Source organism: Cydia pomonella, chromosome 17 (genome assembly GCF_033807575.1).
Source record: "Cydia pomonella isolate Wapato2018A chromosome 17, ilCydPomo1, whole genome shotgun sequence".
In the NCBI taxonomy this organism is placed as follows: Eukaryota; Metazoa; Arthropoda; class Insecta; order Lepidoptera; family Tortricidae; genus Cydia; species Cydia pomonella.
The window spans coordinates 7,431,565-7,450,909 of record NC_084719.1 but is presented as its reverse complement, the minus strand read 5'-3'; the positions used below and the strand labels follow the sequence as shown (position 1 = coordinate 7,450,909).

General features: G+C 35.6%; 1 protein-coding gene across 2 annotated transcripts in view; it reads right to left on the bottom strand.

Annotated features, from left to right (window-relative positions):
• Nucleotides 1-11,886, bottom strand: part of LOC133527137 (solute carrier family 22 member 1-like) — a 61,828-nt gene extending 49,942 nt beyond the window's left edge. The window contains exon 1 of one of the 2 annotated variants that reach the window (XM_061864025.1): nt 11,623-11,886. The gene's annotated coding sequence lies outside the window, so the exon portion shown is untranslated. The remainder of the gene's footprint in view (nt 1-11,622) is intronic. The other variant, XM_061864023.1, reaches the window with a different exon arrangement.
• Nucleotides 11,887-19,345: the final 7,459 nt, after the last annotated feature.

The window sequence follows — 19,345 nt, the reverse complement described above, 5'->3', positions numbered from 1 at the left end:
CATTCGAATGACAACTGTAGCTGCATTATTGAAGCGGCATTCAATTTCCTTGACAAAATTAATGACGGATTCAACCTTCTAATCGCAGTATTGGTGCGACAACGAGTGTCACCCATTTTACGATATCCGCGGCAGTATTAATGCACTTGGATGTCGCGATAAAAATAATGTTACAATGATAAGGGGCAATGCTCGCACCGAAGTAACTTGGGCTTTTTATACTTATTTTAATGTTTGAGTGACGTATCCAGTTCACGCGTTTAGAGACAAAGAGAGCTTTTTCCGTTCGCTATTTCAATCGCTTGCTAAACACAGTGAGGCGAATTCGCCAAAATTATCTTCTCTCCATCATCTCATCGAAGTGTCATTAGTGTCATGTGTATAAGATGATACAATAGCCAAGGGAAACGCGTTTAAAACATTCGAACATTACAAAAATTAACTAAGACTTTCATTATCATAATCAATTAATCATACAATAGTAGGCAAAGAAGGTTTTAGGTTACTTCCCGTCCAAGTCATCTCGGTTTTGGGTATATTTGATATCATCAGTGCATTCAATATGATGTCCTGAACTACGTGAGGATCGTTTGACGCTTATTGGAGCAGCAGCGCACACTCAAGGTCGTAACAATTAAATAAGATGAAATCGTTTTCATCATCTTCTATCAAATTCTTATAACAGAATCGGCATCTGTACTAAAGAAGGGTCGCTAAGAACGAAGAATTTCGTATTGCTTCCCGGCCGTGTGCCTGTGGTCAATGCCACTGTGCAAGCGGGACAGTAATATAATTATGGGCGTGCGATAGAGAAAGTAAATGGCGGGTGAATGTACAAAATTCTTCGTGCTTAGCATCTATACTTTTAGTCGTTTGAACACACTATTTTTTTGGCTACTCGTTAGGTATTTGGAATACCTATAGGTATCCGGTCTGATGTTTGTCTAATATCACATTTTCTCACGGGACGTTTTTTGTACGTTCCTCTTTGAAGTGATATTCTCAATGGAGATACCGATAGTGGTATTGACGAGGCAAAGGAAGTAACTTAGTTGGTGGTTTACTGTGCCTAGGGTATTGAATTGAACACATTTTCGGATGGTAAATGTAAGAAAAGATACCTAGATGGTGTGCAAAGGAATTACCTACTTATCACTGTTTCAAAATTTTTTAGGGTTCCGTAGTCAACTAGGAACCCTTATAGTTTCGCCATGTCCGTCTGACTGTCTGTCTGTCTGTCTGTCCGAGGCTTTGCTCCGTGGTCGTTACTGCTAGAATGCTGAAATTTGGCATGGATATATAAATCAATAAAGCCGACAAAGTCGTACAATAAAATCTAAAAATTTAATTTTTTTAGGGTATCTCCCCTACACGTAAAGTGGGGGTGAAATTTTTTTTTCGCTTCAACCCTAGAGTGTGGGGTATAGTTGGAAAGGTCTTTCAAAACTAATAGGGGCTTTCAAGAAACATTTTTTGATAAAGTGAATATATTCGGAGATAATTGCTCCGGAAGAAAAAAAATGTGTCCCCCACCCTCTAACTTTTAAACCATAGGTCCAAAAAATATTAAAAAAATCGTGGAAGTAGAGCTTAAGAAAGATATTAAATGAAAACTATAGCGGACATGATCAGTTTAGCTGTTTTTAAGTTATCGCAAAAAGTTTTCCCTTCATAGTAAAAAGACTTACTTTAATTAGGTACTGATTAGGTATGCAAATTTGCCTATTTGTTTAAGTCGGGTGAAAGGTACCGTTTCATCCCTTGGTTAACAATTTACTATACTTTAAGCTCCAGTTTAGCTTATTGTGACGGGAGAGTAACTACGGAACCCTACACTGAGCGTGGCCCGACATGCTCTTGGCCGGTTTTTATATTCTTGCTATAAACATTTTAAAAAGAGAAAGTAACTCTGTCTGTCAACCTGTCTGTTGCCTCTTCACGCATGTAACACATCTGGAGTTTCTGGCGTTCATAGGCTACGGAGACTGCTTACCAATAGGCGGGCCGTATGATTGCCACCGATGTAGTATAAAAAAAAACAGCTGAATCGATTTAGATGAAATTTGGCACGGAAATAGTTTGAGGTCCGGGGAAAGACATAGGGTAGTTTTCATCAATCATCATCATCATTCCCCACAGACGAAGTCGGGGGCAGAAGCAAGACAAGCTTCTGCTTTAACTACTAAGTAAGCAATCAAAAATAAAATCAATAATTACAACTTTTATGACTCATCAGGTTTAGTGCTCACGTACCTACTAGTAAAAGTCTATAAACTGTAAACCATTGAAGGTTTTTATTTCGTGTTCTTCTCTCATGCTCACTGAGCCTAAGCGTGAGCGAGATGGAAGTGCGTGCCCGGGAGCGGGTATCATGTTTTTAATTTAATATTTTTGTACGTAGAAACAAACAAAAAGTAATTTTCATATTTTTAGCCTTTGTGCATAATTTGTTACAAATTTTGAAAGTGCATTTTTCGTGTATGTTCGTGATTTTCTTTCTCTCGCGAAATCAAAAACTCAAGATTCGAATCGATACAGGCCCTCGAGAAAGGCCACAAGATTGCTAATTAAAGTGGCACCCGTATTGTAATCCAAAAAAAAGCTAAGATTTTTTATAAATCCATTTTCTGAACTTGCTGCACCTTAACTTCGACTTTATCTAATAAAGATTCAGATGAATACTTTTAATGTTCTAGAATCATCATCACTGCGAAGGTTCATACATTTAATAGCAATCACGCAGGCAGCACGTGAACACAGGTCGGTATCTAAATGTGAACTGCTCTTCAAGGATATGGGTTTTTATGAATGGTTTCATTTTGAGATACTGTTTACATAGTTCAAGTGCACAAAAATGCAACTAAGCTTTGTATCTCGGATATCTACTTAGATGTCGAATTGCAAAAAAGAGTGAGAGCGTTAAAGAGATAAGCTGATCGGACCAAGGTCGCGGTTCGGTACGCCCGTTTGTTACAGCTTTTATAAGACGTATTTTATGATTAGAACTAACTTTTCAATTTTTTTAATGTACCTATAGTAAACACCCCTATAATGGACCAGGCACTAGTAATGGGATGGTATGGGCAAATCCTGTAAAACAAGTACTAACCATCAGTTTATAAACGCTTACAACATTTTACCATAAACAAGAGCCAAAGAGCTGCTTAAGTTTAATTTTTCATGGATATTTGTTAGTTTGAAAACTGATGTACTCCAAATTTTCTCTTAAATGTTCCATGATTGGTGCCGTTAATATACTAAAAATCTCCTACTAAAATTATTAGGTAAGTATTGCTAAAGCTTGCATTATAGGCCGTGTAGTAAGACTAGTAAGTAGCAACACCCGCTTAATACAAAGTTACAAACAAGCCATGAAGGTGACTTAGACAAAAAACTTATATGTTGCACAAAAACTCATCATGCTTTGTTTATAGATAATTACAGGTTCAAACCTGGTAAAAAAAACCATTTAATTACATAGATTTAAAAGAAGATACTTTAAAATTTGTTCCAATTGTGATTTTTTTTTTTACTTTTTTTTGTCAAATATGAAGGTATTACATCAATTGACGATTTTTTCTTTACCTACTTATCCAAAAAAAGGAACCTAATTTTGGTCTTCACGATAAACCTCAATGTATGGAATAACGAATGTTCGGTAAAATATGCTATGACAGTAGCAATGTCAGCTAGTGTCAATATAAATGAAATGACTATCAGTCGTCCGAAATTATAATTAAACGGTTTTAGATTTTTTCGGTATCGTGGCGAATATAAGTACATCTGTGTATTCCAAGTGGTTCTGACAGTGAAAAAAGTTTAAGCAATTCGTCTGTATGTATAGTTTTAGTTTATTGTACCTATGTAGTTAAGATTGTGGATCGGCAATAGTGTGATACTTCGACTATCTAGCTTCGAGCAACAACGGGAAGGGAGTCGGCATTCGCACTATTCCCTCTCTTCCAAAGCCTAGCTAGGCATAGCGCGGTGCGTGTTGTGTTTCGTCCGACAAAAACAGGTGTTGGATTTGTCTTCGACGTGTGTCATTTTATATGTATTTGTGTCGTAATTACAGATTGGATTGCTTATTGTGAGCGAGAAGTGCGACTGTGTGCACGTTTCCCCCGCAAAAAATGACAGAACGATTTCTACGGTAAGATATCGCTTGGGCTCCTACCTTCCAACATGTCGGAAGCCGGTGTTGCTCGAAGATGTGAAGTGATTTTGTAAGCAAAGCTAGCTGGCATTCGTAGATTGTGCTGTATGGTATGAAGTGGGAAAGATTAAGAACTTAAGTTAGACAGTCCCTCTTCTGTAATGTACCTAGTATGCTTATATGTTAAGAGGCTTTACCACTTGAAAATGATGATAGCTGGGTGTAATGGCTCCTCTAGATGATGGCCCAGCGCAGGCCAGTCCAAGGGACGCATTTATGCGTTAGAGGGAGTAAGTGATATTGCTATCTCATTCCACCGCATAGCTGCGTCCCTTAGACTGGCTTACACTGGGCCATCGTGTAGAGGAGCCCTAATGGCAACGAATTGCCAGCCCCCTCAGATGCGTATTAGGTCGATCAATATATAAACACTTAATAAATATTGTAGGACATGTTTACACAAATGGACCAATTCCCACAGGAAACGCAATAAGGTTTTTATTGTAGGTACCGGATGACGTTATTTATAATATACAGATATATGTATGTATACTTATATACATAGAAAACATCCATAACTCAGTAACAAATGTTTGTGATAAACACACAAACATATGCCTTTTCCAGGATTCGAACCCGGGACCTCCTGCTTCGTAGGCAGGCTAGTTCACTGGCTGGCTACGCCCTTGACTGTACTTGTGGAAAACTACTATGTACTAAGATTTTCAAAGAACCAATAGAGACAAGTGAATTATGAACGGGGAAACGTAAAGTAGATAATGTATATTAAGAAGGTATTTAAGATTTTTAGAGTTCTCAAAGAAAAGTAATAGAAAAACAGGGTTTCTCTCATCATCATAATTTGAAGAGACTGGCTCATGTCGGAGGAGGAGGAAACGAAAACTCTATAGCGTTAAAAAACGTCTGGTCCATTGAGAGTCTCTATACTAGAGTTTAGCGTCAAAAAACGTCTGGTCCATTGAGAGTCTCTATACTAGATTTTAGCGTCAAAAAACGTCTGGTCCATTGAGAGTCTCTATACTAGATTTTAGCGTCAAAAAACGTCTGGTCCATTGAGAGTCTCTATACTACAGTTTACACTGTATATTATTTAACTTAAAGTAATTCATTAGTTCATTACCATTGTCGTACTTTATTTAAACCAATTGATTTAAACCTAGCAATTACGTAACTTCTAATTTATCACCCCCCTTTGCAAATGTACAATACAAGAGAAATGGATTTAACGCGTATAAATTACTCGTTTTCTTCATTTTTAATTGCGATTTGCATTAAGATTAGATAGTAAAACAAAATGTATTTATAAAACTACTACCACACATTACACTATTTAATAGTTTAGTTATTTATATTGTATTTTCAACGCGCTTAAGTCCATTGATTTTTGAATACAAACATTCTTAATAACGTGAAATGTCATAAACACCGCCGCGCCGGTTTCGAGTCCCTATTAACTGTGTTTATTAAAAGTTTAATTCATAGCGGCAACTTAATTAGCAATTATAACACACAGTTACAGTTATCTCGACGACAATAACCTTACGAGTAGCTTGATTCGCAAAACGTTATTATCCAGTCTTACTTGACCTTGGCATGCGTGTCAAGTATGTGTAGTTGGCGATCACATTATTCTGGTTTTTTATTTCTTCGCCAGAAACGAACCAGTAAATTCTGCTCCCAGTTTACGCATAGACTCTATGAATTAGGGAGAAAATTATAAAGGTTTTAAAGTCGATTAATACTGCTTTGTGAATGGGTGGTCTGTAAGTGTAGAAGCCATCAAATCTGTACCAAGGCTGACGGGTTTATTCACCTTTAGTTAAAAATAGAACTTCAATGACTCAGTTTAAACAGTTTAAAGATTTATTGAGGATTTGATATATTGAGGCCTTGTCTATCCTAATTGAAGGGAAAAACGCGATGATGAGACGCAACACGGCGACAATATTAAAGACATTGTTCAAAGCAATTTCTTATTTATTAGATTTGTGTAATTTCTTATTTACTTATTAGATATTGGCGTGGAGCTCACACCAAAATGGACCCCAATCAAAAGTAGGTGAGTGGGGTAAGTGTAAACATATCTTTGACATTGACTGTACCCTGTAGGAACTCTACTGGGTAACAACAGCCAGAGGCAGTGACTAACTTCTACCCGTAGTACTTGTACACCGTCACTCCTATTTTATAATTAATAGGGTCAATGAATTTGAATTGGAAGTAAGGTCAATCTGGATAGGACTGGTATAAGGGCTTCCAAATACCGAATTTCGCACAATACCGGTATACTTAATAAGTCTTCAAAAATACCGGAATCCCTGGATCTCGGTATTGAATATGAATCGCTTAAAAAAATATAGTTTTGTATCGTCATAAACTTTAAGAACTACATAATTATGTAAATATTACATTCATCAATCACAAAACTTAAGGATTCATCACCAAATATTTATCTGACGCAAATGCAAATATCAAATATGCAAAAATCTTATTTTATTAATAAAATGATAGCTAGATGCAGTTCGAACTTCTTGATACAGCCGAATAGGACAATTTTAATGGATAAAAAGGAAAATATTGGGATCCCGTTATTGCATTTAAAAATACTTTTAAAAAACCGGTATTGGAAGCCCTAACCGAGAGCTCTAAGAGGTTCACTCCTGCTCTACCGACCATATGTAACTTTTCAGATACCCGGGGGGTATGTTCTTAAACTACGTCCAAAAGAGAGCTATGGCCAATGTGAGTGTAGCGAGATGACATTAAGTAGTAGGGCACAGCACAGCGGTGGATGTCAATCCAGATCTAGAGCAGAGCCCAACTGGGGAAGTACCTCCACCTTACAGAAAACCGCAGCCAAATAACACTAGAACCTACTCATAGTGTTGTGTTCCTGCCGGTTAATAAGTTTGTCAGAGCTCTACGAGGGTGCGGAGTGTTAGGGTCGGTAACCCGCATGTAACTCCTCTGGAGTTGCAGGCGTACATCGGCTACGGAGACTGCTTACTATCAGGCGGGACGTAGGCTTGTTTGCCACCGACGTACTTCGACGACGTACTACAAACGCAAGAGTTAAAAGCAACGAAACAGCTTGTAGACGATCTTCTATTATAGGCGCGGCGGCCCAGCTGCATTCGGAGATCGCCCACGTAGGACACTTCCATAGGTATCAAAGGATTGAATTCACCCGCGCCGCGCCGCGTCGCGCCACGCCGCTTCGCGTTCGCGAGTTATTCGCTCAGGTAAGACACTGCCTTAAGACGAAAGAGGACTTACCTATTTCATATAAATATTTAAATGCTGTGGTTGCTATACAACAAATTGTGTCAACATATTTTTAATAATGTTAATATCCAGAGAGGAAAATAGGGACTACGTTTGTATGAAGAAGCGGCAGTCCCCTTTCCTCTCAATCTTTCTCTAGAGTTACGGAAGGTGAAGATAAGGAACGAAATCTCCATGTACCAAAAAGTGTCATCAAAAAACTTTAAATAGGTGGCGCTACAATACCTAGAGTACTTTTTTTTTTTTTTTTTTTTTTTTTTTTTTTTTTTTATTGCACAAGAAAGGACACAGAAAAAGTATACAGCGGTTGTTTTTAAGAGCTGGTGCATAACTAGATTGACAACAGAGTTTCCAGGAGTCCCCGCACTAGGCTAGGCCTGTATCGCGGGAGACCAGAAGTACATATAAATGTCATGCAAGTCAACGAAAAACGAAAATTTATTTTTATATAATAAATATGACATTCAGGTTTATACCTAAGTTGATACATGCAATTTTCAGTTTTTAACTATTTATCTAATGCTTCATTCTTTATAGCTTCGGTTCTATACTAATCTTGTAGTCAAGTTCATTTTATATAATTAATAAAGTTAATGTTAAACAATTCTTAGGAGTAATGTCTCAGTTTCGCTATAATCAAGTGACAACAACCAGTTGAAGAAAAAAAACAAATCAAATCATAGATAGCGCAATTCACTCCGTCAATAACGCCTAGGTTCTTAGCTACTCTAGCGCTACTCTGGAGAGATTTGGAACTATTATTTATAGCTGACAGCTGGATACTTTTGCAACAGTTCTACCTATGGAAGGTAGAGTTAAGGAACGCAATCTCCATAGGCAGAACTTATGCAAAAGTGTCCAGTGGTCAGCTATAAATAATAGTTCCAAATCTCTCCAGAGTAGCGCTAGAGTAGCTAAGAACCTAGGCCTTATTGACGGAGTGAAGTGCGCTGTCTATGATTTGATTTTCTTTTCAAGTATTCTAGGTATTGTAGCGCCACCTATTTAAGGTTTTTTGATGACACTTTTTGGTATATGGAGATTCCATTCCTTATCTCCACATTCCGTAGTTCTACCATAAGAGATGCCACTCCTCTTAATTCGACACTCCATATCTAGAGTCTTTACTGTATAAAACAAAAATCTAAGAAGAAATAGTGAACACTGTAATACTGCAGCTGCTCAAACCGATTTTTTTTCCTGTTCTTGTAAACGGTATCGTACGACACGCATTACACCATCTTGACACAAAGGGATGTAACCCATTGTTATTTTAGGCGTTGTCTAATAATAGACGCTATATAGCTATTGTTGTATGGCTAAAACGAATGCATTTGCAAAAAACATCGGCTTCGTGAGAAAGAAGAGTGTAATGACCTGAACAAAACTCACACGTGAATTATTGTAATAAATGTATAAAAACCATTATTATCCAATTAGATTGGTTTACTAAACATTAAGCTACTCTCATTAATACTCTTAAGTATCGAAATAAAATATCTGAGCAAGTAAGCCAAAAAAAAATTTTTTTGCACATTAAGACAAGACTTGAGGTAGGTGAAGATATTCCACAGAGGTATTTTTAAAAGTTATTGTAATACCTCACGTGACTCATACATATCATGCATATCTTAATAAGGTAGTTACGACCATTTACTAGTATGTTGCTTAGTTTTTGTGATGTCGGGTTGTACCCGATTATGACATTTATTCGTTACGTTACGACCAATGCTCCTACAGGATTTGGATAAAGTTGACAGCCTTTAATTAAAAGTGAAGTACACCACGTATTCGTCAATACAGAGAAAAAGTTTTTCCACTTCTAAATATTTTTCATTCTCCATGGTTTTTTATTATTATTATTTTTTTATACTACGTCGGTGGCAAACAAGCATACGGCCCGCCTGATGGTAAGCAGTCACCGTAGCTATGTATGTTATTGACACAATGAAAAACTAGGTTTATAGGTTTCCTATTTTTCAAAATTTGCAATGCAAATAAAATAAGCTAAACCAATATAAAAAAATAAGTAAATATTATGCTGAAGCGATCGATATCAAAATCAAAATAATTAGTTAAGATTTAGTAAGTGGATATCGTATTCTCCATGTCGTGTCGTAGTATCGTACTCTTCATGGAATTTCATAGAAAAAAGTACCGTTATTTCGTTAGGATCGCAAAGCTGTTCTTCCCTCTAAAGATACACCTGCAGGTTTTTAGCATCTATGGCGCATGGCAAGTAGGTATAAGAGGTCAATGTTTATTTCAAATTAATTGAATTTGCGTTTAGTTTTTGCACTACGAGTAAACCTAGGTGGTTATTAATGTCGAGGATGTTAATTGGATTAAATCGTACTAGGTACTTAATTAGTAAAACGTTGGGCGAGTGAGTCATACAATTGCACAGACAAACGAAACAAGTTATCAAAAGTTGGACAAAAATTCGTGCGTCATATGAATTTGTGCTTTCCGTATCAAACTATTGGGTTGATAATCCAACCACAACAAAAATGTCAGGCATTGTCAGCGCCATATAGGGTAAATCGTCAATGACTGGCCACCCTTCAATAACTAGCCACCTATACTAAAATTAATTATGTTTATGGGTGAATATAATTATTTTTAGTATAAGGCCACCTTATACTAAAAATATAAAGTTATTAAAAAGTGACCAGTAATTGACAGAATTTGCACTACTTAAGCTGATATTACAGGCGCGAATTTGTGTTAAATGGAACACAAGTCAGTGTTCCATAATACCTGAGCGCCAATCGCGAACACCGAAGTTCGCAAATTGCGGGCAAAAAATAGACATCTGGGTGCGTAGCCAAGATGACAGTCGTTCGCTCCGTGGCGAATGATACGACTACCGTATCGTCTCTATCACTCTTCCATATTAGTGCGACAGTGACGGTTGCGTTTCGATCGCTACGGAGCGTAAACGATTGGCATGTTGGCTACGCACGTATAAATGTATTCATTTCCAGTGAATTATCAACATAGAAGAGTCAGACCAAGAATAAGAATAAGTTAGTAGCGATTTTGATGCAGACAGTGCAAGTGTCAAGTAAACGTCATAATGTCTTAGAGGTTTGACGTTTAAAATAACCTGTGCACCGCCTGGGCTATCACTCCCTGCTAATTGATCTTGGTCTGACTCTAGGCCCGAATTTATATTCCATGTTAGTCCAGTAGATCAGTTTTTCATAATAGGTACCTGTACTCTCAAAAGCAAAAAAATTACATCAGAAATGTAGAGCCGTTTTGGTGCATTGTCAACATAGCAACGCAATGGTTGACTTTCCACTTTTCCAAACAAGGTTTAGAAAATAATGCAATATTTGACAAACAGAGTCAAGTGAAGTGAAACACTCGACCGCAGATTTATAAACAGAGCTGACTGAACGGAGGTGAATGCCCCAGACTATCATGCCTAATTGCAAGAATAAGTGAAAATAAACATAATAATGTGTCGAAGTTGTCAAACGCGTTCCAGTGTCAGTGTACGAAACATATCTATTAACCTAGTATATAATTGCAGTGGATTCTCCAATTTTATTGATGTAGTTAATTTTTATCAATCATATTTGAACAGCGACGTTTTTAATACAGATTAAATATAATAATTCCAACGCTTTCTTATAGAGATTGCGGGAGACTTCGGCCATATTTGAGTCAGTTGAAAAAAATGAAACAAACATGACACAAACAGCTGACAGACACCCCATAGATAACTGTCAAACTTCTCTAAACAATCCATTAGATCTCTTAGTATAATCCTTGTGAGAAACAGATTGTGGGCCCATTCACAGTTTTGACGAAGACAGATGTGACGTCGTAATGACATAAATCATCTTCAATAAATTTTAATGTTTAAGTATTTCATTTTCTGTATCGGCAAAATATATTAAATTGTGCCTTAGGTGTGTTGCAACAAAGATAAAGATTACAGATAATTGACTTAACGGAAGACTTACAACCCAAATTGCTTTACCTGCGTGCGAGTTCGAGCAAAAACCATGACTGATTTAAACCATCTTCCTCCTCGGGATAAAATTAAAATGGCATTCTAAATAAAGGAGTTAACCTCAAATGTCTTCAGTTTAATAATCAAGCGTAAAAGGCAAATAATACAACACTAAAAGCAAAACAATACTTACAGTACAATGCTTCACTAATTCATCAATATTCCGTGACCCAGAACACTAGAGAACTAGGAACAGAATCACTAGAGTTCCATAGATTTTCACAAATACAGTTAAAACACGTGTTCACAAATGTATTATATGATATTACTGTTAAACACAGTTCAATAATTCGGAAGCGTTTGGCAAATTTGAATTTCGAATTTATTAGTTTTTGTGCGCACGACCGGCCGGCGTCTGCTTCGTTTGCGTGTGGCGCTGTGGCATAACCGCGGCGCGCGCAGCGCATTGGCTATGGAAGCCAGCCGGCGCGCATGCGACTGTATTTACGTACCGAGCGCGAGCGTTTAGACGTATTTGACGTACCAGCGTATCTTTAACCTTTATATCATAAAAAAACAGAGCTCAATCGCAAAGCGCTTAAACTGGTTCTTCTACGCTTTTGACTTGGAATAATACAAACAGTGAAATGTCATATTTATCACGCCACCGGCGCACGCTTTCCAAACGAATTGAGGTTATGCTTTACTCGCGTTACAATGCTACTGTTCCCCCGCTGGGACTTTTTGCAGCTGTGCACAGGCAGTAATGAACGGTGCATAGTTTGCGATTGAAAAAGGAATGCACCGCATGGTCTTCAGACTTAGCAAGTGCGTTGATAAGCCCTTTTTTGGGTTCCGTATTCAGTTTAGGCTTACCAAAAAAATAAAAATAATGTACATACCTATAGTATGTTGATTTTTTCGCATTGTTAGGTGATTTTTCATATACAGGAAAGAGGGGGGGGGGGGGGTTAGTTATTTCTGCAGCTTACTGAACTTAAATATATTACTTACTTATAAATCTTATAATAATATATTAGTTTTACCATTTATAGAAAAAAAGCTTATTTCCTGCATAAATAACCCAGTATCCCAAATCATTCTAGCACTTTATCTTGATGTTGTTATATTTTATATTATTTATTTGTGTAGTTATTGTGTTATTAACCGGTTTATTCATAATTGATATAATATTGGCCTTATTCCTAAACGCGCTACAAGCGTCAATTAGCTATTATTCATTAATTGTTTTAATCTGTCTGTAAAGGGTAAAACATACATTATATAAGGTTGACTGGTAGAGAATGCCTCATGGCATTAAGTCCGCCTTTTGTACTATGAGATTGTTTTTCTTTTGTGCAATAAAGATTAAATAAATAAATACATTAAATAATCGATGCTTGTAAAGTTTTATGGATAAGGTCAGAGGAGTAGGTATATAAAAAAGATGAAAGTATGTACGGCGACGCTACGTGATTGATGAGCAATTGAGGGTCCTAGCTAAATTGGTGGGCCAATACTTACGCTATGGAATGTCTAATTTAGCTAGAACTAGAAATAGCTCTACAATCACAGAGCGTGACTGTACTTACGTATAAGAGCGTTTTCACATTTCCCGATCCGATTTCGGATGTCGGATGGAAGTAAAATGTCTTACATACGTGTATTTTTGTATTATTTTTTCATTTAATAATTAATAAATCGTTATTGCCAACAACCGATATACCTAGATAACGCAAATACCGCAAAAGGCGGACTTGATGCCATATGGCACTCTCCTGGACCTAGTTTTGTCATACCCGACATCTACGGTTGCCACCTTTTTTTTTCACAGAAAAATTGTATTTTTGACAAAATATTAAAAAAAATATAGTATTTAATGCGAAAAAATAAAATAAAATAGGACACCGATTTGAGACGAATTGTGTGCGTGGCGTTTAAAAATCCAAGTCGCATACGATGGGACATCAATGATATTAATGCCTCAATTTAATAATCACCAGGTGGGCAGTTCGTTCACCAGACTTAGTTCCATACATGGTGGGTCATTAATTATATTAAATAGTCAGTTAAAATTTAAGGAACGTAAGGACATTGTATCCATGTCTGTTGAGCGGACTATAGAACTAAGTGCAGTAGAATTGGAGCAATTTATTGTTGTCTGTGTGTATAGGCCGCCTTTAAGTAATTTTGAAATATTTGAAAGCATAATGGAATCCGTCCTACTTAAAATATCACCTTCTAGTAAGAAATTACTTATATGCGGCGACTATAATGTAAATATTTTGGAAAATTCAACAGTAAGTTGTAGATTGTTGAATCTTTTCAAATCATGTAATCTCAACCACATGTTTATGGAGCCTACTAGAGTGACTGCCACTAGTGCCACCTGTATAGATAATATTTTCACTGATATTTTTCCTACCGCTAAAAATGTAATCAGCAAGTTAGAATCAGACCACTTAGGCTAATTAATGGTGTTTGAGGCTGTAAGGAAAAATACCTTGCGAAAACAAATAACTTTTGTACCAGTAACCTCTGACCGCGTGGAACGAATGAAACAAAGTTTAATTCAGGCGCTACCCTTTCTGTCTTCCAACATGAGTCCTAATGATATGTATAATTCATTCTTTCACACTTTTATGGAAAATTATAATGCGATATTTACTACAAAATCGGTCATGGTTAGTGATGCATCAGTTTTTAGTGAGTGGGCTACTGCAGAGTTACATCAACGAAGACGTGCATTGTATGCCTTGTATGAGGAACGGCGGTTCAATACGAGTGATGAATTTAAGGAATATGTTAAACAATATTCGAAGAAGTTTAAAATAGATTGCCATATCGCTAAGCGTAATTATTTAAGTCAAACAATAAAAACTAGCTCTGATATAATTAAAACAACGTGGAAAGTAATTAATGTGGAGACTGGTAGATCAAAGCAAAGGATGAAAGATCTTAAACTAAAAATTGATGACAAAATCGTAGATTCCAGTTTAGATGTAGCAACAGAATTTGAAAAATTCTTCACCGAGGTACCAGCTTCCACAACTAAGAACTTAAATTCATCACCCTCGTCTGCCGTTACACTGTTAGAAGAGAATGTCCCAGAATGTACTAGAAACCTTAATTTTGAACATGTGAGTGCCTCAGATATATTAAAGGCGTTTAAATCAATTAATGTAAAAAAAACTAGTGACCTTTGGGGAGTCTCCGTTCATACTGTCAAATCCTTAATAGAAGTTGTAGCGCCTGACCTGGTAGTTATATTTAATAACAGTGTTGACTGCGGTGAGTTTCCTGATCTAATGAAACATAGTAAAGTCACTCCTTTATTTAAATCAGGTAGCACATCCGACCCCACTAACTTTAGACCGATATCAGTGTTACCAACATTCAGCAAAATTTTTGAAAAAATAGTTTTGAGTCAGTTATTGAAACATTTTAACATTAATAATCTAATGCACAACAAACAATTTGGTTTTACACGGGGTCGCTCAACAACCGACGCTGGTGTTGAGCTAATTAAACAGATCTTCGATGCCTGGGAGGAGTCACAGGATGCTTTAGGTATCTTCTGTGACTTATCTAAGGCCTTCGATTGCGTCTGTCATGAAACATTGATCAGGAAACTGTACTATTATGGAGTAAGAGGCTCGGCACTGAATTTAATAAAGTCTTACTTACACGGTAGAATACAAAGGGTTGATGTGAGTGGACAGCGATCACCGGGGTCATTGGTCTCTATGGGTGTACCGCAGGGATCAATATTGGGGCCGTTCCTGTTCCTTATCTACATTAATGACCTGCCTTACCTTGTAAAGACCCACCATGACATAGTATTGTTTGCAGACGATACCTCACTTATTTTCAAAGTCAAACGACAGCAACAAGCTTGCAGTGATGTAAACAATGCTATTTCTAAAGTAGTAAATTGGTTTAATGTTAATAATTTATTGTTAAATGAGAAAAAGACTAAGTGCATTAAGTTTGTTACAAGTCACATAAGGAATGAGCAAACAGGTGTCATTGTCAAGGATGAGGAATTGGAACTAGTAGATAGCACAGTTTTTCTTGGTATAACTTTAGATTCTAAACTACAATGGGGTCCCCATATTGCTAATCTCTCGAATAGACTGAGTTCTGCAGCTTTTGCAGTGAGCAAGATCCGTCAGTTAACAGACGTGAAAACAGCTCGATTAGTTTACTTTAGTTACTTTCATAGCATTATGTCATATGGTATTTTACTATGGGGTAGTGCTTCAGAGATAAATACCATTTTTGTTCTGCAGAAGAGGGCTATTCGTGCAATATATAAAATGTACCATAGATACACACTTAGAGATAAGTTTAAGGACATTAACATAATGACAGTGCACTGTCAATATATTTATGAGAATATTCTGTATGTACATAAAAACATTGCCAGTTTTAAGAAAAACTGTGAAATACATAATATTAATACTAGAAATAAGCATAAGCTCGCAGTGCCCTTCACTAGGCTCCATAAAATTAAGAAATCATTCATGGGTAATTGTGTAAGATTTTACAATAAACTTCCTAATATTATAACTGAATTGTCTGTTAGTAAATTTAAAAATTATGTAAAACGTAAGCTTATCTCTAAAGCCTATTATAGCACACAAGACTACATGAATGATGAAACACCGTGGGATTAAGTGTGATTGTAAAGAATGAATTATTTATTGTTATGTTATTAATGATGAAATTGATAATTCAATGTATATATATACCGTATTTTTTGACATTTAGATTTTATTCTAGAAAGGTTCTAGACTAGTATTTTCATACAATTTTGATGTTTGACGATCTTTTTGTGAAATTCTTATTATTAAGTTTACCATATCTATAATAGTTCAATGTTTTTTTTAGAACAATAATAACTGCATCAATAAATTGCTCTGATATTTAGATTAAGATGATATTTGTAAAATTTGACGATTTAAAAGTGCTTGTTGCTAGGCCTATTTGAATAAAGAATATTTTGACTTTGACTTTGACTTTGACTTTGTAATTTTGTATACCCCTTTCTTTAGTGATGAAGATATAAATTTTTTAATACTATATTGTTTTTGTATAACTAATATATAGTACAATTGACTAAAATATAGTACGATACTATATATTATAGTACCTTTGGGTGGCAACCCTACCAACATCTGATATTGGAAAGGCGCTTCCGATAAGTGTCAGCTGTCGAACCGATAGTTTTTGCTTGTGTGCGTATGTGTAGGCATATTGTTTGTTGTAATGTGCATGACCACCAAAAATGGTGCTCCCGCAGCCTGACTACGCAGACGGAGCATCCTACATCCTATATTAGATCAGATAATGTGAAAACGCCGAATAGGTACGTAAGACGGAATACGAATGTATAATACGGAACCTCTCACCGTAACTTAAGTTCGCACTTACCACATTTTCTAATGAAGGAGACCGGGTAATAATAACGAGGTTCACACGGTACGTTCTTGTCGTTTTGACAGCTGCAGTATTCTTTAATATGCATGTCTCTGTAGTGTACATATAATAATATTTCAATTCAATGTCTTTATTTTGCATAAAAACTTTACCTACATAAAAGTAATTAAAAGATATTTACAGTTAAAATCACCAACATCTGGCATGCAAAATATGGTGGAAACAAATATTATTTCAAAATTTAAAAATAACATGCAAATATGCCAGCAAAACGTCCCACTTTGTCGCTTGCCATAAGGTCGAGATTTGCTTGTATCTTTTTACGAATAACCTGACAAGGCGTCCTTATGGCAAGCAACAAAGTGGAACTTTTGGTGGCCGCGGTCACCTATATGTTACTAATTAATGTACATATACTATATTGTTTATTGGGTAATTTATTATTAATGATCAACATAATACATTACTGATTAACAAATGTCTTAATATTTACCTATAATTTATTTTACATATGTTTATTTCTTTGTTGTTTAAATATTTGAACATTGCTGACATTTACAAAATAACACAGCCATATCAAAAATCCAAATAAAACATTTAAAAAAAATTAGAATATAATTATAAGATTAGAACAAAATTATTGTCTAATAAATTAAAATATATATTATATATTATTGGGTTAACAAACGATTAATTTTGTAAATCGCAAATATTTGCTCAACTATATTACCTATATACATATTACCAGTATAAATAAATAGTGAAAATTACGAGTATTAGCATCTAAACTACAGGAGGTCTCGAATCCTCGGGCCCTTTTCTCGAGCGATATTAGACATATCATTAGTTCACGAACTGTCGATTCGTATGGGTTTCCATGACAACATACTAATTATTGTACTTTTTTGTATATTTTGATATGCGATCTCATTGTATACAGTTATGAGGTTATGACAATAATTATGTTATCTTGATATTAGCCTAATATCGTTCGAGAAATGGGCCCCTGCGGGCTCCTACGGCATAATTCTTTTGTTTTTTTATCACAAATATTTGTTCCTGAGTTATGGATGTTTTATATGTATTGTCTGTAAGTAAATAATTGTACAGAAATATATACTATAATATAGTCGTTTAGGACCCATACAAGCCTTACGGAAGTTACGATGGGACTAGATAAATAATCGATATGTATTAAATTATCCTATAATTTTTTTTTTATAAAAACATAATTGGGGTTTTTTTTATCTAAAAATAGCAAAGGAGTTCCTAGGTATTAAAAAAGATATTTATTATAAATGATATTGCAAAATAATTCCAATGATTTAATTTGAATTTTTTGTCAATCTTTTAACGTGTGTGAAAGAAATAAAGATGTTTATTTGTAAAACACAAATACCCTTTTGATTTTAAATAGTAATGTTCTACCAACAGTGGCGACTACAAATTTAAGTCAGGAGACAGCTAAAACTCACTAATTGCAAAAAATATAAAACAAAATTAACTTTATTTTGGTACAAGAACGGTTCACTATTGCTACTTGTGATTGTAATTACCTAGTGAGTTTTGGTTGTCTCTTGTATTGTATAGTATTGACCACCAAATTAGCTTGAACCATTAATGGATCAACTATTAAAGTCCGTGAATGTACAAACATGCATTATTTTAAAATGTATAATGTGTTATGTGGATATGACGTCCGACTTTCAATCCGGAGGTCGCGGGTTCAAATCCTGGCTCTTACCAATGAGTTTTTCGGAACTTATGTACAAAATATCAAATATCAAATATCAAATATCAAACATTTATTCAGCAAATAGGCCACAGGGGCACTTTTACATGTCCATTTTTACAAACAATAAATAAAATAAAAAAAACAATTACAAATATCGAATCTATGAAATAATAATTACTTTATTAGAGATGTATACTGTCTCTAAATGTCAAATTACACAAAAAAAACTATGATAAAAAAATAAAACCATAAAATACTAAAATTCTTTAGAGATGTATAAGTCTCTAAGTGTCAGAGATAAAATATAAAAAATATATTAAATTATCCTTAGAGATGTAGAGGGTCGCCAAGGCTTGAATTCTTATATAAATAATTAAAAGACAAAAAAAATAAAACAGACAAGAACCGAATGAAGTGTCTCACGTTAATGTCACTCAAAAGTAAAGTTATATACTTTAACATAACCTGTACCCCGTGTAAGCTTAAACAGACCGGTCTCCACAAACATCATTTGATATTTACCACTAGCTTTTCGGTGAAGGAAAACATCGTGAGGAAACCTGCATACATCTGCGAAGAAATTCAAAGGTGTATGTGAAGTCCTCAATCCGCATTGGGCTAGCGTAAGGACTATAGCCAGAGCCCTCTCGCACATGAGAGGAGGCCTGTGCCCAGCAGTGTGCAGTGGGACGTATATAGGCTGAATTACTATAATATTATTATTTATTAAATACAAGGT